Source organism: Anser brachyrhynchus (genome assembly GCF_964034855.1).
Source record: "Anser brachyrhynchus genome assembly, chromosome: 1".
NCBI classification, from domain to species: domain Eukaryota; kingdom Metazoa; phylum Chordata; class Aves; order Anseriformes; family Anatidae; genus Anser; species Anser brachyrhynchus.
In genome coordinates, this window is record NC_137694.1 from 112,099,240 (window position 1) to 112,113,918 (window position 14,679).

Genomic DNA, 14,679 nt, shown 5'->3' on the forward strand with positions numbered 1-14,679 from the left:
TGTTTTTATATTTTTCTTTATATTTCTATATATTTTCTTCAATCTGAAGGTAAAAATCAGATTAAAAAAAATAGAATGTTAATCAGGAAGCAATGATTTAATGCAATACTATCTAATAATGATGCATGCAATGTGTCCCATGACAAGCCACATACTTTGACACAAGATATCTAAAACATCATGACTTGTGAAACTCCTTGACGTTGTTAACTCAACTACACAGTATAGATCTCAACATGCTATTGTCTCTTAAAACCAAACATAGCTCTTGTGTTATTTAAAAAAAAAAAAAGACTATTTCCATTCTTTTTCAGTACACAGTTCAAAAGACTTCAAATTAGAAAACTTGAATTATAAAGCTATTCTATTTGTCCATAAACAAAATTAAGAAAAAAATATTTTCTGCAAATAGCAAACATTTTAAGTGGAATCAAAGTTATCCTTACCATTGTCTCAAGGATGTTATAATTTTCAATAAAATTCTGGATTTTGTTAATGATGTTTTTCAAAGCCACCTCCTCTAGATGGTCTTTTAAGACAACTTTCATGATACAATGAATGATGTCAGAAAACTAGCTTTATGCTTGTCATTATTTTAATCTTAGGGAAAGCTGTTTCCACAAGATAAGAAGAAAATCACATTTCTGGAAGAGAACAAAAGAACTTTACATATATACATTTCCTTTATTTTCTTTCTGAAACAGTGATGGCTGATAACAAATTTCAGAGTTTTTGCAGGGACCTCCAGGGTCTAAAAGTTATTATTATTTTTTTTTGCTGTGGCTTCTAGATTATGTCACTTTCATACGTTTTCTACCTGTCAAAGAGTGAGTCTCTTTAATTTGTAACCTTTTGTGTAGTTTATCACTTGACAGCAAACTCACAGGAGTGCCTGTTCCTTATTTCCTTTGCCGTATCTCCCCTTCAATTACATCTATGAATGGTTCCAGGAGAAGACAGGGTAAACCTGCCCCACTCTAAAAAAAAAATAAAAAAATAAAAATCAACAACCCACCAAAACAACAACAACAACTAACAACAAAAAATCTGTTCATATAAGAAAAAAACACTGGTTATTCAGATACAATAAGAAGAAATTTAAAAGGCAGTGCAAAATGCTGTTTAGTTTTCTCTCTTCCCATTGGTAGAAGTGCTCTCTTGAGTGCCAGAAAATGAATCTAGTTTCATGTTCTACCCTTATTTCTCTCCTGAGAGAAAAACACTGCTTAAAGCTCATTTGCTACCCCCTCTCTGGGTTTTAAAATCAAGTTAAGTATAGGTTTTAAACATAAGTTAAGTCCATGCTTCAGACAAGTCCAAAAGAGGCCCCAAATGAAAGACTTATTTGGTGCATTGACTTTGTCCTCTACAGTGGTAAACTGTACACTGGCTTATAACTCTCAGTCATCTGAGTTACCTTTTAGGTTTAGGATTTGTATCTTACGGAGGAGTCATGTGGCTAAATTCAGATTTTTAAGACCCTCTTGGCAATCACTAAAGTTAACTCAGGCCTTAGGTGTTCCTGAAGGCTGATCCTTTATGTCCTAAGGTAGGCACCTACAACAATCTGGCTTTGTGCCTCAGGAATATTTTGTTGTTTTTTTTTTTTTTTTTTTCAGCTGACACTAAAGACAGTCCAAGGTGAGCCTCTCCAGGGTAGATATCTAAAGCTACAGGAGATTAATCCCTCCCCTTAACATAACATGGCTTTCCCACATGAGGGAAGAAAATTGAACAGGAAAAAAACTCAGTATATAGCCGAGGAGAAAATATTACACAGGAAATAATTCATATATGGTAGTTTGATCAGACTACTGTGCTGTTCATAGGTTCAGTGCTTTCCTCCACTGGAGCATGTTTAAGGGACTGAAAAACAACCTTTGTCCTGTGAGACAGAGTAACTCATGCCGACACACTATGTGCTCTAACGACACAACTTCTGCTGCTAACATGACTTGCTGAAATAGTTGAATTAGCCATGTCATCGGGACAGGTGATGTGTTATATGTGTATTGCATAACATCATCATCTCATACAAAGTGGCATCATGCCAATTCACAAAGTTAGAGATGTGGCAGAACTGACCTTTGGCGTAATCCCAGTGTGTTAGGAAAACACCGAGCCAGAAATGCTACAAAAACCTCAGTAAGGCACTGATGTTGGACATGAGCACTTACACAAACCTGTGCCTGCATCTAATCCAGTCCTGACAAAATATTTAGCAGTATTCTCTGGACATTTCTGTCTTGACAGCCAGGTAAATTCAAGCCAGAAATACAAAAGATGCCCCTGAGCAAGGGAGAAACACAAAAATAAGCATTAGCCAACAAAACAGACCTAGAGATACCTGTCAATAGAGCTGATAAGAAGTATTCCCTTCTGTGGCAAATCTAAGGGGAATTCCAGGAAAGATAGAAATTGGTCACAAGAGGTTGTGGTGAAGCAGGGAAGCTGGCCCAGATGGGTTGCTGTACACACACAGTGCTTGTGCTCCATAGGTTCAGAGCACAGCAAAGCTTAGGGGTTGAAACACAGGATGAAGGTGTGGATCACCTCAGTCTCCTGCACTTTGCTGTCTCCCATACACTCTGAGGAGTATTGCCTTAGGTAAGGCAATATCCATACTGCATTGATGAGGTGTGACAGTAAGGTATGGACAAGTTTACCACACATACTAGCTGACATGTGCCATGCTCTGAGCCCATCTGGTAAAGTCCTGGGCAGCCAATGGCCATGCTTGTGATAACCATACTGCTACTGTCAATCAGGCTAATTAGTTTAAAGCTAGCTTACATGTGCTTTTATGATTACAGTCACACCTCTTCAAACATGTTTTGCATGGAAACATCTGGCAAAGTACTGTTGTTTCTCAGAAACTACCCCCTTATCCTTATCTGTGTTCACTTAATCTACTGTTGTTTGTGTTGTTTTTTGTCTTTTTTGTTTGTTTGTTTGTGGTTTTTTTTAAATTCCATTTTCATTTCTAATAATTCTGGTGTCAGTTTTTCAGATATGTTAGTTCTGTCATTAACCAAATATGCAACATATCTTGTCCAAAACCAGTAGATTCCATCAGTATCATTTGCAGAGCTGTCAGTTTGGTTTGGTGTGCTTATCTCCCCTTCATTCTCTGATGTTGGCTGAAGTCACACAGAGGATACTTAATTAACCAAAATGATTGTGGGAGTGAACATTTTCATAATGTGTATAAGGAACAAAATGTTACAAGTCAGTTTCCATCCTCTAATACTTGGCACACACTTAGTCCAACTCGGCACTTTTAGAAACATAAAGAAAGCCATAGGTTCAAAGAGAGAAACAGAATGGTAACCCAGAGTCATGTCCTGAAGAAAGGTAAGATTTTTATTTGTGACACTCATAACGGACAAAAGTGCTCAAGACAGTTCTGACCTAAGGTCTTCACCTGTTTCTATTAATTGCTTTTATAAAAATGTGGTCAGTGATCTGGTCCTCTGTACTGTATGCAGGATGAGGAGATGGCTTGCAGGAGGATGAATTACTTCAAAGTTTTGCCCCTCCAGAACCCAACATGTCTTCAGCATTGAGAAGAAATGGATTTGGTATACAACATTAAATAAATTCTGAATAAATTCAGAACATGAGTCTAGGGAAGTGAAGAATAAGGAATCTACCCATGACAACCACTTCCAGCATTAAGGAGAGGTATGAACATGGAGATCCAGTCACCTCAGAGTCTGTAGGGTTGACAGAAAGGAGCACCTCTGTTACAGCCCTGTTTGGATCCTGTTTGAGAAGAGCCCTTTGCTCCCAACTGACTCTCAGCGGTGTTCAAGGAGGCTGCATCTCAGAAGTTTGCATTTGAGACATCTCAAGCTGATGGTGCAAACAGGCTGTCCTGTGTCCGAGGTGTCCAGCCAGAAGCCAGGTGTGTGATAGTCCCATTCCGGGAGGTAATCTGATATCTCATGGGATATCCAGCTAGAGGAGCTAGGCGGGACTAGCTCCCTTTCCAAATGCACGTAGCCCTAAGCTGTTAGTAAAAGTTCAAGCTAAAACTAGTTCTTCCTGTGTGTAGTGTAAATCAACAGGGGAAGGTCTTAAACTATCTGTAACACACAATTTATGCTCTCACAGTCTTTCATCTTTTTAGTTCCCTAAGGTAATGGAGTAATTGCAGATAATTATTTCAGAGATTACTATCTAATTCATACTGTGAATCTACATGACAGATATTATTCATTTAGCCAACAAGCAAAGCTATTTTTAATTCCTATCTAGTCTTAGTTCAACCTTTCAAAATAAAATAACTCACTACTGATTCCACAATTCTTTGTGCAACTGGCAAGGTATTGTGGAACCTTATGCAGATAAAATGCCTATGCTTAGCAAAATTATGAATATGTTTTAGTAAATTTGATCTTGAAATTAACATTTTAATCTTAATGAATATGTTCACTCTGAGGCTTTAGAATTAAGAAAACATTTCATCTGTGAGTCTTGGAGGCAGAAGTAATGTTATATTTACCTATGTTTTTTCTATTTCTATCTTAGTCATTCAGATCTTTTAGGACATTTTCCTCATAATGTGTCTTCTCACTTTTTCCTATTAAAATTAATAATAATAATAATAATAATAATAATAATAATAATAATAATAATAATAATAGAAATTTTGATCTAGAACTGAAACCACTTTAAAAATTATGTTATAACTTTCTTCATGGCTCCAGATCCCAGCTGAGTGATATTACATGCTTACTAAATATAAAGAATAATTGAATCAGTTTTAAGAACATTTTAATTATTTATCTGATAGCTATTTTGGATGCTTCTGAAATTTTTACTTAGACCTCTTATAATGTTCCTAACTTTTCTTTTTCCAATTACATTTTTTAGTTGTTGCAAAACAATTCCTTCCTTTAATGGGTATAAAAAATACCTTCAAGTTTCCCTTTGTATCTCAGCTATAAAATTGTGTAAGAATTAAAATAGCCACACCCAATAAGGAAAAGCAAATCTTACAGAACTATGAATAGAGACATAGGCATATTATTTCTTTATTAGTTTATATATATATATGTGTATTATTATCTATATTAAAAGCTCTCAGAAACGTAAAATAAAAACAATGCAATGAATCCATTTATTCTTCCATAGTTTTCAAACTGATCTATAATCATCAGTGAATGTTCTTTCCCAGAACAGAAAGATCACCCAGAGTCCCAAGAGCAAAATAATAAATAATGCATGAACTGCAAGCAAGATTTGATATTGAAAATGAAAGTACATTACCTGCAGAATTACACACTTGCTAATACTTCAGATGACAGAACCAGGACTTAGCATGTCTTTTTATTCTTATTCAGCCTTCAGCTACCCAAATTCTAGGTTATGCTAGACTTTGACCTTCAGGTTTAGCTACATTCACAGCTAAATGAAAACACAATATTGCCACCACAGTAGTGAAACTGAGAAGTGAAAAACACTGTCGTTTTTCCCTGTTTCTATCCACATACTAGCTCAACCGTAGAAAAATGTGAAAATTAATAAATGTAATTTTGTTATTTCTTTTTATACTTCCTGCTTATATTTAAAAGTTGACTTTACTGCAAGATAAGGTTTGGTGTGCTCCCAGACCTTTATGAACTGAAAAAACATTATAAGTAATGAGAACATTTATAAAGCAAATGTCTGACAGAAATGCCTGTTCTCCTCATTTACAATATGCCAGACTGACAGTCAGTTTTAAATACAGCTATTTTTCATTTCTTGGGCTGCTTATTCACTTTTTCCCCAATCATTTAGTGAGGAGAATATTATTCAGATTGAGAACAGTCTTTGTCATATCTGGTTATAGTAGTCAATCTCAAACACATTAAATTCAGGTAGTAAGACTCCCACTGGCTTCAATTACTTTTGAAAAGGCCCTGCTCAGGTCACTGACCTTGCTAGATTCACACACACAAGAACATGGCAATTCCTTGTGGTGGCTGCCTTCCTGACCATATATGAAGATATGACAGTCCACATGGTGAGGCCAGTCAAGTGTGCAGTGTAGAGGGAGCTGGGATTCTGTCTCTGCTATTTATCTTTCTCTTTCATATCTTATTCTGAGAAGTCATTGGGATGGCAGCTCTGTATTCCCCATAACACAAGAATAACTGCTGGAAGACAGAAAAACTCTGTGTGTGTCTTTGTGATGTAAATCATCTCTAACACTTGTATAGAGTAACAAAATATATAAAACTCATTTATACAACTTTCTAGCCAGTTCTAGGCTTTGTGGTTGAATTTTGTATCTTTTTTTTTTTTTTCTCATTTAAATTTTATCCTTTCCTAAAGCTGAATGAAAGTAGTGTTTCAATTTCAATGAAGATCCGAGAAGCATCTGGCAGGCTGATTGCAAAAGTAAGTTTTTGCAACATTGATGTGCATTTGGGAATACTATTAGAAACACTTACTGATATTAACATGATTTATAAAGTAGTAAATTAAGCATTCAGTAAATAGATATGTAAGATATAAACTGGGAAAGTTACCTCAGTCTGCTCTCTTTATAGCACAAGTAGCATAACACTGGAGTGGACAGGACTTTACAGGCTTTACATACTGAAAGTAGAGCAAGGTGCTTTGCTGTCACAGATTATTGAATACCAAACAAAGCTTCAGTTTAGGTGGATTAAAAATTCAATACATTGTGCTCAGATGTTGTGGTTCACTGAAATTAAGAGTTTCCTGGCTTTCCACTCTACTGAACTCATATTTCCGATGCACACAAACATGTGTCAGCCCACCCTTCTTCCCAGTCTCATTTATTTACCATAGTCAGCAAAATCCAAATAAGTGACTTTCTGGCATCTTGCCATTTCCTTGAAGGATGCATCTTGCTTGTGCAAATGAAAGCCCTGTCATATGAAGCAAGGAGCTACAGCCCAAGAGGCTGCAAGTTTCAGCAGGCAAGTCTCCATCTTGGACTCTACAAGACAGATATTTATTTTATTGTAGCTTCTCCACACAGTGTTGTAATGGTCTCACATTCTACAAGAGCACAGTTCTTGTGTCTCCACTAATTTACCTTCCTCCTCTTCTCTGGATTTTTTTTCCTAGTTATGCTGACCTTAATATGTGAAGGGAGTTACAGATCTCTTGCGATAACTTTTGCTAATTTCACATCCGAAGCTCAGTGAGCAAACACAACAGCACTGCTCTCTTCACATAAAAGCCATTTCAGACCATGCTGTTTGTGTCATTGACTGCAGCAATTGGATAAAATGGAAATGCTCACCAAGGACTTCCCAGAGCCTGTGATAGCCTTCTCAGAGTTAGGCAGCCACTCACACATGCTCCGACCTCCCCTCCAGCCATGCACATGATAACATCTATTTGAGGAGAAGATGCCAACACCTCAAGGGAAACCACCCCTTTTCTCCTTTCTCCACTGAGGAAGCCTAGACAAGATGCCTGACATTCACACACCAATGACTGGACAAAGGAAGCCTACTGGCTCCTCTGCTTCCTCCCAGGGGACACCACCATATGTTATATGCATGATAGCCAAATCCCCATGCTCAGCACCAGCATGTATGTGTTGACCTGCACTGTCAGGTGCCACTAATCAAACACATGGAGCCCCTTATGCAAGAGGAAAAGCCAGGGAAAGCCTAACAAAGGAATGGAGAAACACTCTGAGTGAGGGAAACAAAGTGGAGGAAGATCACACAGGCTCACACACAGCTGCTGAGGGCTCAACCCTGGGTCACTGCATGGGTTGTTACCTCCTGCTCATTGAGCAGGTTCAGCATGCAAAAAGTATACTTGGGGTTCACACAGCACATGCAATGGGTGCAGAAGCCAACATGCAATGGGGAAGAAACAAAAGAAAACACAACTATGCAGAGGAGGGAACTTCAGGAATGGAAACCAGAGACCGACACTTTTAGAATTTTGTTTAGGCTGTTGTAATGGCTGAACACAAGTGACTGGGTTTGAAGGGTAGGTGGAGTGAAAGAGCAGGGAACAAGAGTGACTGTCATCTGTGAGATCGTCATTGCTGCTGAGGCAGGAATATGCTGTGTCCTGTATGTGCCTGACATGGTCTAATGTACCAGGAGACATATCAAGTGAAGCTTGAGCTTGAGCAATACCAGCAAAATAGCAACACCAGGCCAAAGAAGTAGATGGGGGCAATGTGAATCAGCTAGTCTTGGCCCAGTGGACACCAAAAATACCCTGGATTTGAATCATAAAAATGAGACAAACACCATTAATTAGAAAAGACGTAACACCTGCTTTTAATGATACAGGCCTTTAGACTAGTTCTCAGCGGAGGAAGTTCCTGCTGAAATCTTCTGGTACTTGAAGACAATGTGCTTCTTATTAGGATAACAGAATCTGCATTAGGGTCCCCAGAAACTCTGGAGAGCTGTTGCTCTGTGGCAGATGTGTATGCCCTGTTGAGCTTTTATATCAGCATCACAGACTTTCCTTACTTGTCCTAGCACACTAGCAGGGAGTCTGTAGGACCACATAACATGCAACCATATAGATACAGTTGAAGCAAGAAAACAAGATATGTCTGCAACACACTGTCCTCAGATTTGTTTTTATCCTAGGCCAGAACACAACCATGCTAGAAAATTAAATTTAAAATAATAAATAAATAAATAAATAATAGTAATAGTAATAATAATAATAATAATAATAATAATAATAATAATAATAATAATCTCAGCTCAGTGCAGACATAAAAATGATTTGGGACAAGCTTGGAGCTCTTCAGCATCCTATCCTGCATTGGACTTTGAGGGAGAAGCAGAGGCTGTGCAGAAGGCACCAGTAACACATTTATTCACTCATGGATTAAAATTACTTGCAGATGTAATTTACCAAACCATCAGTTTAGATTAAGAAACATGGATTCCTCTCTTGTGCATGTATTGCGTTAAGTCATGCCCTTAAAAGCACAGAATCACAGAATCGTTCGGATTGGAAAGGACCTTAAAAACTATCCGGTTCTAACCTCCCTGCCATGGGCAGAGACACCTCCAAATAGATCCGTTTGCTTAAAACCCCATCCAACCTGGCCTTGAACACTTCCAGAGATGGGACATCAGCAGTTTCTCCAGGCAGCCTGTACAAGTGCCTCTCCACTCCTCATAGTAAAGAATTTCTTCTTTATATCTAATCAAAATCTACCCTCTTTTAGTTTAAAGTCCTAGTCCTTCACTAGTTTAAACCTTTTACTCCTTGTCCTATCACTACACTCCCTGACAAAGAGTCCTATCTTTCTTGTACCTTTAGGTACTAGAAGGCCTCTATAAGGTCTCCCTGTAGCCTTCTCTCCTCTAGACTGAACAACCCCAACTCTCTCAGCCTGTCTTCACAGGAGAGGTGCTCCAGCCCACCGGTCATCTTCATGGCCCTCCTCTGGAATCATTCAAATAGGTCCATGTCCTTCTTGTGATGGGAGCCCCAGAGCTGAACACAGTCCTCTAGGTGGTAAAATACCAAAGAACATGAGTGTGTTACTGCTCCACATTAGCTGCAGAAATTTGTTCCTTGCTTATAAAACTACCAACTCCACTGATGTCCACTAAATGACTAAGTAAAATGCATTCACTTGTTAGAGCAAATACTTTTTATTAACATTATAGCTGAATATCTTGTAAGTAGAATTTGATTGCAAGTTTTTTTTGGTCTTGTTTTGTTTTTTCTAATATATATTCTGGTCAGCACCCATAACTACTTGCAAATCACATTTGCGGCAAATAATTAGCTTTTTACTGTGTTTACTTGATTATGATTACAGTTGGATGGGATATTGACACATGATTTTCATTGTAATGTTATTTTCTTCCATTTCAAGAGAGAAATCATTTAAAGAAAAAAGTATTTTCTTTTTGGTTTTTATTATTTTGCCATTTGTATCTTTTTTCCAGCTTGAAACATGTTTCACAGTACATCTTTGGATTCATTGTCTGATAAACTGTCCACATTATTGTTCTTGTGGAAAAAACAATTCAGTTAAAGTTTTATAAGTACATTTGCAATTTTTTTTTGTTTTGTTTTATTTAAACAACACAGAAGTAAGCATGTAAGGACATGGTGGGGCTGCAGTGACAAGAAATGTAAACAAGTTATTTTCCCATCAGTTACTTAAAGTCTTCCTGCTGTTTTATATGTTTCCCACTTTATGTTAACTTTGCTTATCAATACAGAGGCTCTTAAGTGAATTCATTCTTCAGCTCATCATTTACTCACTGGAATTTACAAGTAGCAGTGAATTGGCATGAAAAATTTGAAATAACATCCACATATGCTCTATGTCTCTGCATATGAATTCAATAGCATTCATACATGTGGTATCTGTAAGAGATATTTCACCTAATGTTTTGTTTTAATTAATTTTGTGAATGTCTTTTATGGTTTATAGGATGTTCCTCTCTGGAAATCATGCATAAATAAGAAGTAGCAATGAAATTACATAACAATGTCTAGAAGAAAGAAATCTGGATTTAGTATTCTTTAGTGAACAAATATTTCCTACAATTCATCTTTTTTCTTATACTGCTTTTCATAATTATTCTTGGGACAAGATTTTAACACTGTGAATCTTCAGGTTGTTGTGAACTTCTGAACTTTGTGCTTCCAGGTAAGTAACTACTGAGTTTCAGCTTTCGAATGCTTAATAGTTTTTGAAGTCAATTCAATTTTTAGGTAATCTATGCAAGGATTAGAAGACCATAAACTTACATTTAATTTTTTTCTTGAGCTTTGTAAATTCTATAGGCAAGGGAACATCTCTCATCTCCCCATACAGGATGGTGCTTACTGACACTATTTCAGAAAACCCCACACAAAATCAAAACAGTACAAAGAGTTCTGGTTACATATTCAACCATTAGCTGTATAAGTTATTATAAACAGCATACATTAGGCTGTTTGCTTGACTTTTATTTATAAAGCATTTGGGTCTATTTTTCCCTCTATCCCTCTCTCTCTCAAAAAAAAAAAAAAAAAAGAAAAAAAAAGCAATTAGTTGAAGGAAGCAGTTCAAATGATGAGAAAATGTATACTATGAATAAGGCTCTGGGACTTTCTGAAACATTCTCAGTCTTCCCCAGCAAAAGAGGCATTTCATCAAAACAGAAAGATCTGTAAACCATGCCCATTTCTAGGAGTTTTAACAGAGAAATTCATTTCTTCCTCTCAAATTTGATGCTCAGCATGCTCACAATTATGTTTCTTTTCTACTTGCATGTATGTATCAGGGCAGTGCCTTTAAAACCTATGAAACCTCTATATAAATTATATCCTCTATGTGTTAAAAAAAAACAATTCAGTTATGAGAATTTTCATTTTGTTTTCATTTTAGGCTAAAATGCTTAGAAAATATTTTGTCTCTAATCTCTTTCTACTATCAATGGACAGAGCGATATTTTTCAAAGTACTTGAAGATACACTCCTGAATCAACTCTCCTTTTAAAGAAGCTTTTCTCTCTCCACTGACTATGGCTTCCCTCTAGCTCCTTACTACTGAAATGTTGAAAGACTTCCTTTTCTTTCCATTTTAGAGTGGAAAAAAAAAAAAACTGTGAAACTTCTAAATGCCTCACAAATGGAATTGTTGTTTCAGGACATTCCTGGGAGTTCAGATGTTTATAAGTATCTTATCCAGTGGTTCCAAATGTCTTGACCTTGGGCTAGAAACCTCAGGAAAACACATTTTCCCAGTAGTTCTTTTGGTTCTCCTGATTCTCTTCTCATTCTCCTGTTTGCATTTAGATAAGAAAAAGATAAAGATAAGTCTGATTTCAGAGAAGTGGTAGCTCAATATTTTTTATCAAAAAAATCATGTATTTCCTTTATCTGGTCTAAGGTGAATGTTCTAATTCTCATGTGGTTGGGGTGATAAGAACAGAAATAGAACAAGTTGGTGGAGAGAAGTGGCTCACTCTCTATATGTTTCTAGTAGAAAGTGCAAGGTTATGAGCACAACCATGTGAACCCATCAAGAGGAAATATACTGCCTCTTTGCATTTCAAAATGATGCACAATCATTGTCCTCAAATCAAAGTGCATCAGAGTAGACCAGGTTCAAAGGTAATGCCCAAATCCAGTGTAAAAATTACAGAATGATATACTTTAATTACAACTCCCAAATATTGTAATGTGACTTTCCATCCTAACGCCAGACAAATAATGGAGAAATTAGGATATGGAGGACATCATTCTCGATTTTCTAAGTTCCACTTAGACATATTTAAACACCCATCTAACTTTAACCTAACTTCATAATTATTTTCCGAGCTTTTACCCTAAAGCAGCTTAGGTAATATGGTATGTGTAAACAGCTCCACTCCCTTAGTACCCAGAAATTCAAAGAGCAAATGAAAAGACTTACACTTATTTCAGTTGAAGAATTTAAAAGATTTTGGGAACTCCCAGTTGTGTGATGACAATACAGCTGGATTACTAGTAGTAGCTCAAGGAATTCCCATGAGTATATGGCCTAATGATTTTAAGGGTGAAGTGAGAAGACCCTAAAGCATTAACAGCTGCATTGGTAAATTTGCTATCTTAGTAAAACCTGAGCTACTGAATTGCACAGTGCATGCATGTGTGTGCATGTGTCCATAATTTGATGTCTCTCTGTATAAACATATAGATAGATATACGCGATTTTTATATTCTTATGTAGACACACACATACATATACAAGATAATGTATGCATATACATACGTATATATCTGAAAATTATTTTAATCTAAAGAGTTTTTCTCATCTTAGATGACATACTGATAAAGAACAGTCTAATGATTCTATAACAGGTCTATGTAAAAGTTTGAGCCAGAAAAAAACACTGGTTTCATTTTATACAGTTTTTCTTTTGATTTTAGGGAGCTCTTTGGGATAGGAATCATGTCATCTTCTATGTTTTATTTCTGTATAAACACTTCTGAACACAAGGCCAAATTTTAAACAAATGCAAGGCTTAAGTATTCTGGTGGAGGGCATGAATTTTCAGCTGATGGAAGGACACATGCAGGAAGCAGAACCTACACTGATATTCAGATCAAGCCCGTCTAGGCCATTATCTCTTGCTATGCGACTGGAATCGCAGTTTCAAAAGTCCAAAGCATGCTAAGTAACCGTGTACACATGTACACATATATCATCTTCCACATGGAACAGGCAAAGAGCAAGCATATAGCCAATGACCATATACTACCTGAGAAGTACTAAGTCAGAAATTATCACACTTCATTAGCTTGCAACCACCTGACCGTTCCTTAATGTTATTGACTTCTGTACTGTATTTGAAATAATATCAATATAAATAATTGCTGAAAGTGTGCAGGCTCTTTTTTTTTTCTTTTTTTTTTCCTTTTTTTTTTTTTTTTCTGTCGAAGAGAGCTAAATTTGAAGCAAAATCACTCTCCACAGCTTAATATATCTAGGAATCATTCATCAGAAAAGTAAAATGGAAATAATGTATAATACAATGCAGTCCTGAGAGATTCCAGATGTCTTTCTTCATCAGTTCAAAGTATTTTAAGTGTGTTTTTCTCAGATGCTGTGTACAGATAGTGTATTTAATTATGATAAATTGCTTATAGAGTGGTACCATTTTTTTGACATATAATAACATATGCTTGTAGAATATTCATACATCAAGACACATGAGTAATATTTCATACAACTGTTTCATATACCACAAAAAGAAATTGCAAAAACACTAGTTTGAGGTGTTCTTATTTATAATACATCTTATGCCAAAATATTTCAGTTTTTCTTAGTTTGATAGTAGGTCTTGAAGGAGATTGGAAGTTGCTAAAATGACATGGAAGACAGGCACATATGATCATAGATCATGCATTTTTCTAATGCCTTAAAGACAGAAAGGCATTGAAAACAACACAAATCTTTCATGTGATCCACTTTGGAAGTAATCAAAGTTTTCTTACTTTCAATGCATAAATAGTTGCATTTTTATATTTGACTGATGGACAATACAAGGCATTCAGACTTTCTCATTCAGATTTAAATCCCAATTTTAATCACTCAGAGTTGAAAACATAGTTTGTTGCACAAACATCTGGTGACAGTGACTGGAAAGAAATAAGGGGAAAATGAAAAAGTACACGAATCTTAAAGAGTTCACAGAAAACCTACTGAATCACATTACTTTTAAAATTGAATTTTGCTTCGTGCTGAAAGGAATCAAGAGGTACTTTCTAGCTGTAAACAACTATGATTCCAAAACAGCAAAGAAGTCCTGAAATTTGGTATGTGTTTGTACCAGAGGGTCATATTTACAGAGTGTTCTGCCATTTCAGCGTTCTTACAGACTCATTGTGAAATTCCTACCACGCTTCACACATGAGTGTCACATTTACTTTGCTCACTTCAGCAATAATGTGTGACCTTCTTTCCACTAACTATCTAGACCACCATCACGAGACCCCAGTAAACGGGAAACCTGCATTCAGGGTTTTAGTCTTTGTTGATTATGACATTATTCATGGCAAATCACAGTCTGTTCCTTCAGAGGGTGGCACAGAAACCCTCAGTATTAGACATATTGACAGCTTCTATGGACAGTAGGTGAAGTCCTTTCAGTGAATGTGTTTTCTGGCTAAATATGTACTAGGATACCAAGTTTTTCCTTTTTCTCTAGAATGCCATCAGCACAC

At 36.4% G+C, this 14,679-nt stretch overlaps 1 long non-coding RNA gene across 1 annotated transcript in view; it reads right to left on the bottom strand.

The window, feature by feature from the left end:
* Positions 1–652: 652 nt before the first annotated feature.
* The window catches only part of LOC308187692, a 53,943-nt gene continuing 39,916 nt past the window's right edge, over positions 653–14,679 (bottom strand). Inside the window, exon 3 of the long non-coding RNA XR_013944867.1 lies at positions 653–977. This is a non-coding gene — a long non-coding RNA (uncharacterized lncRNA). The remainder of the gene's footprint in view (positions 978–14,679) is intronic.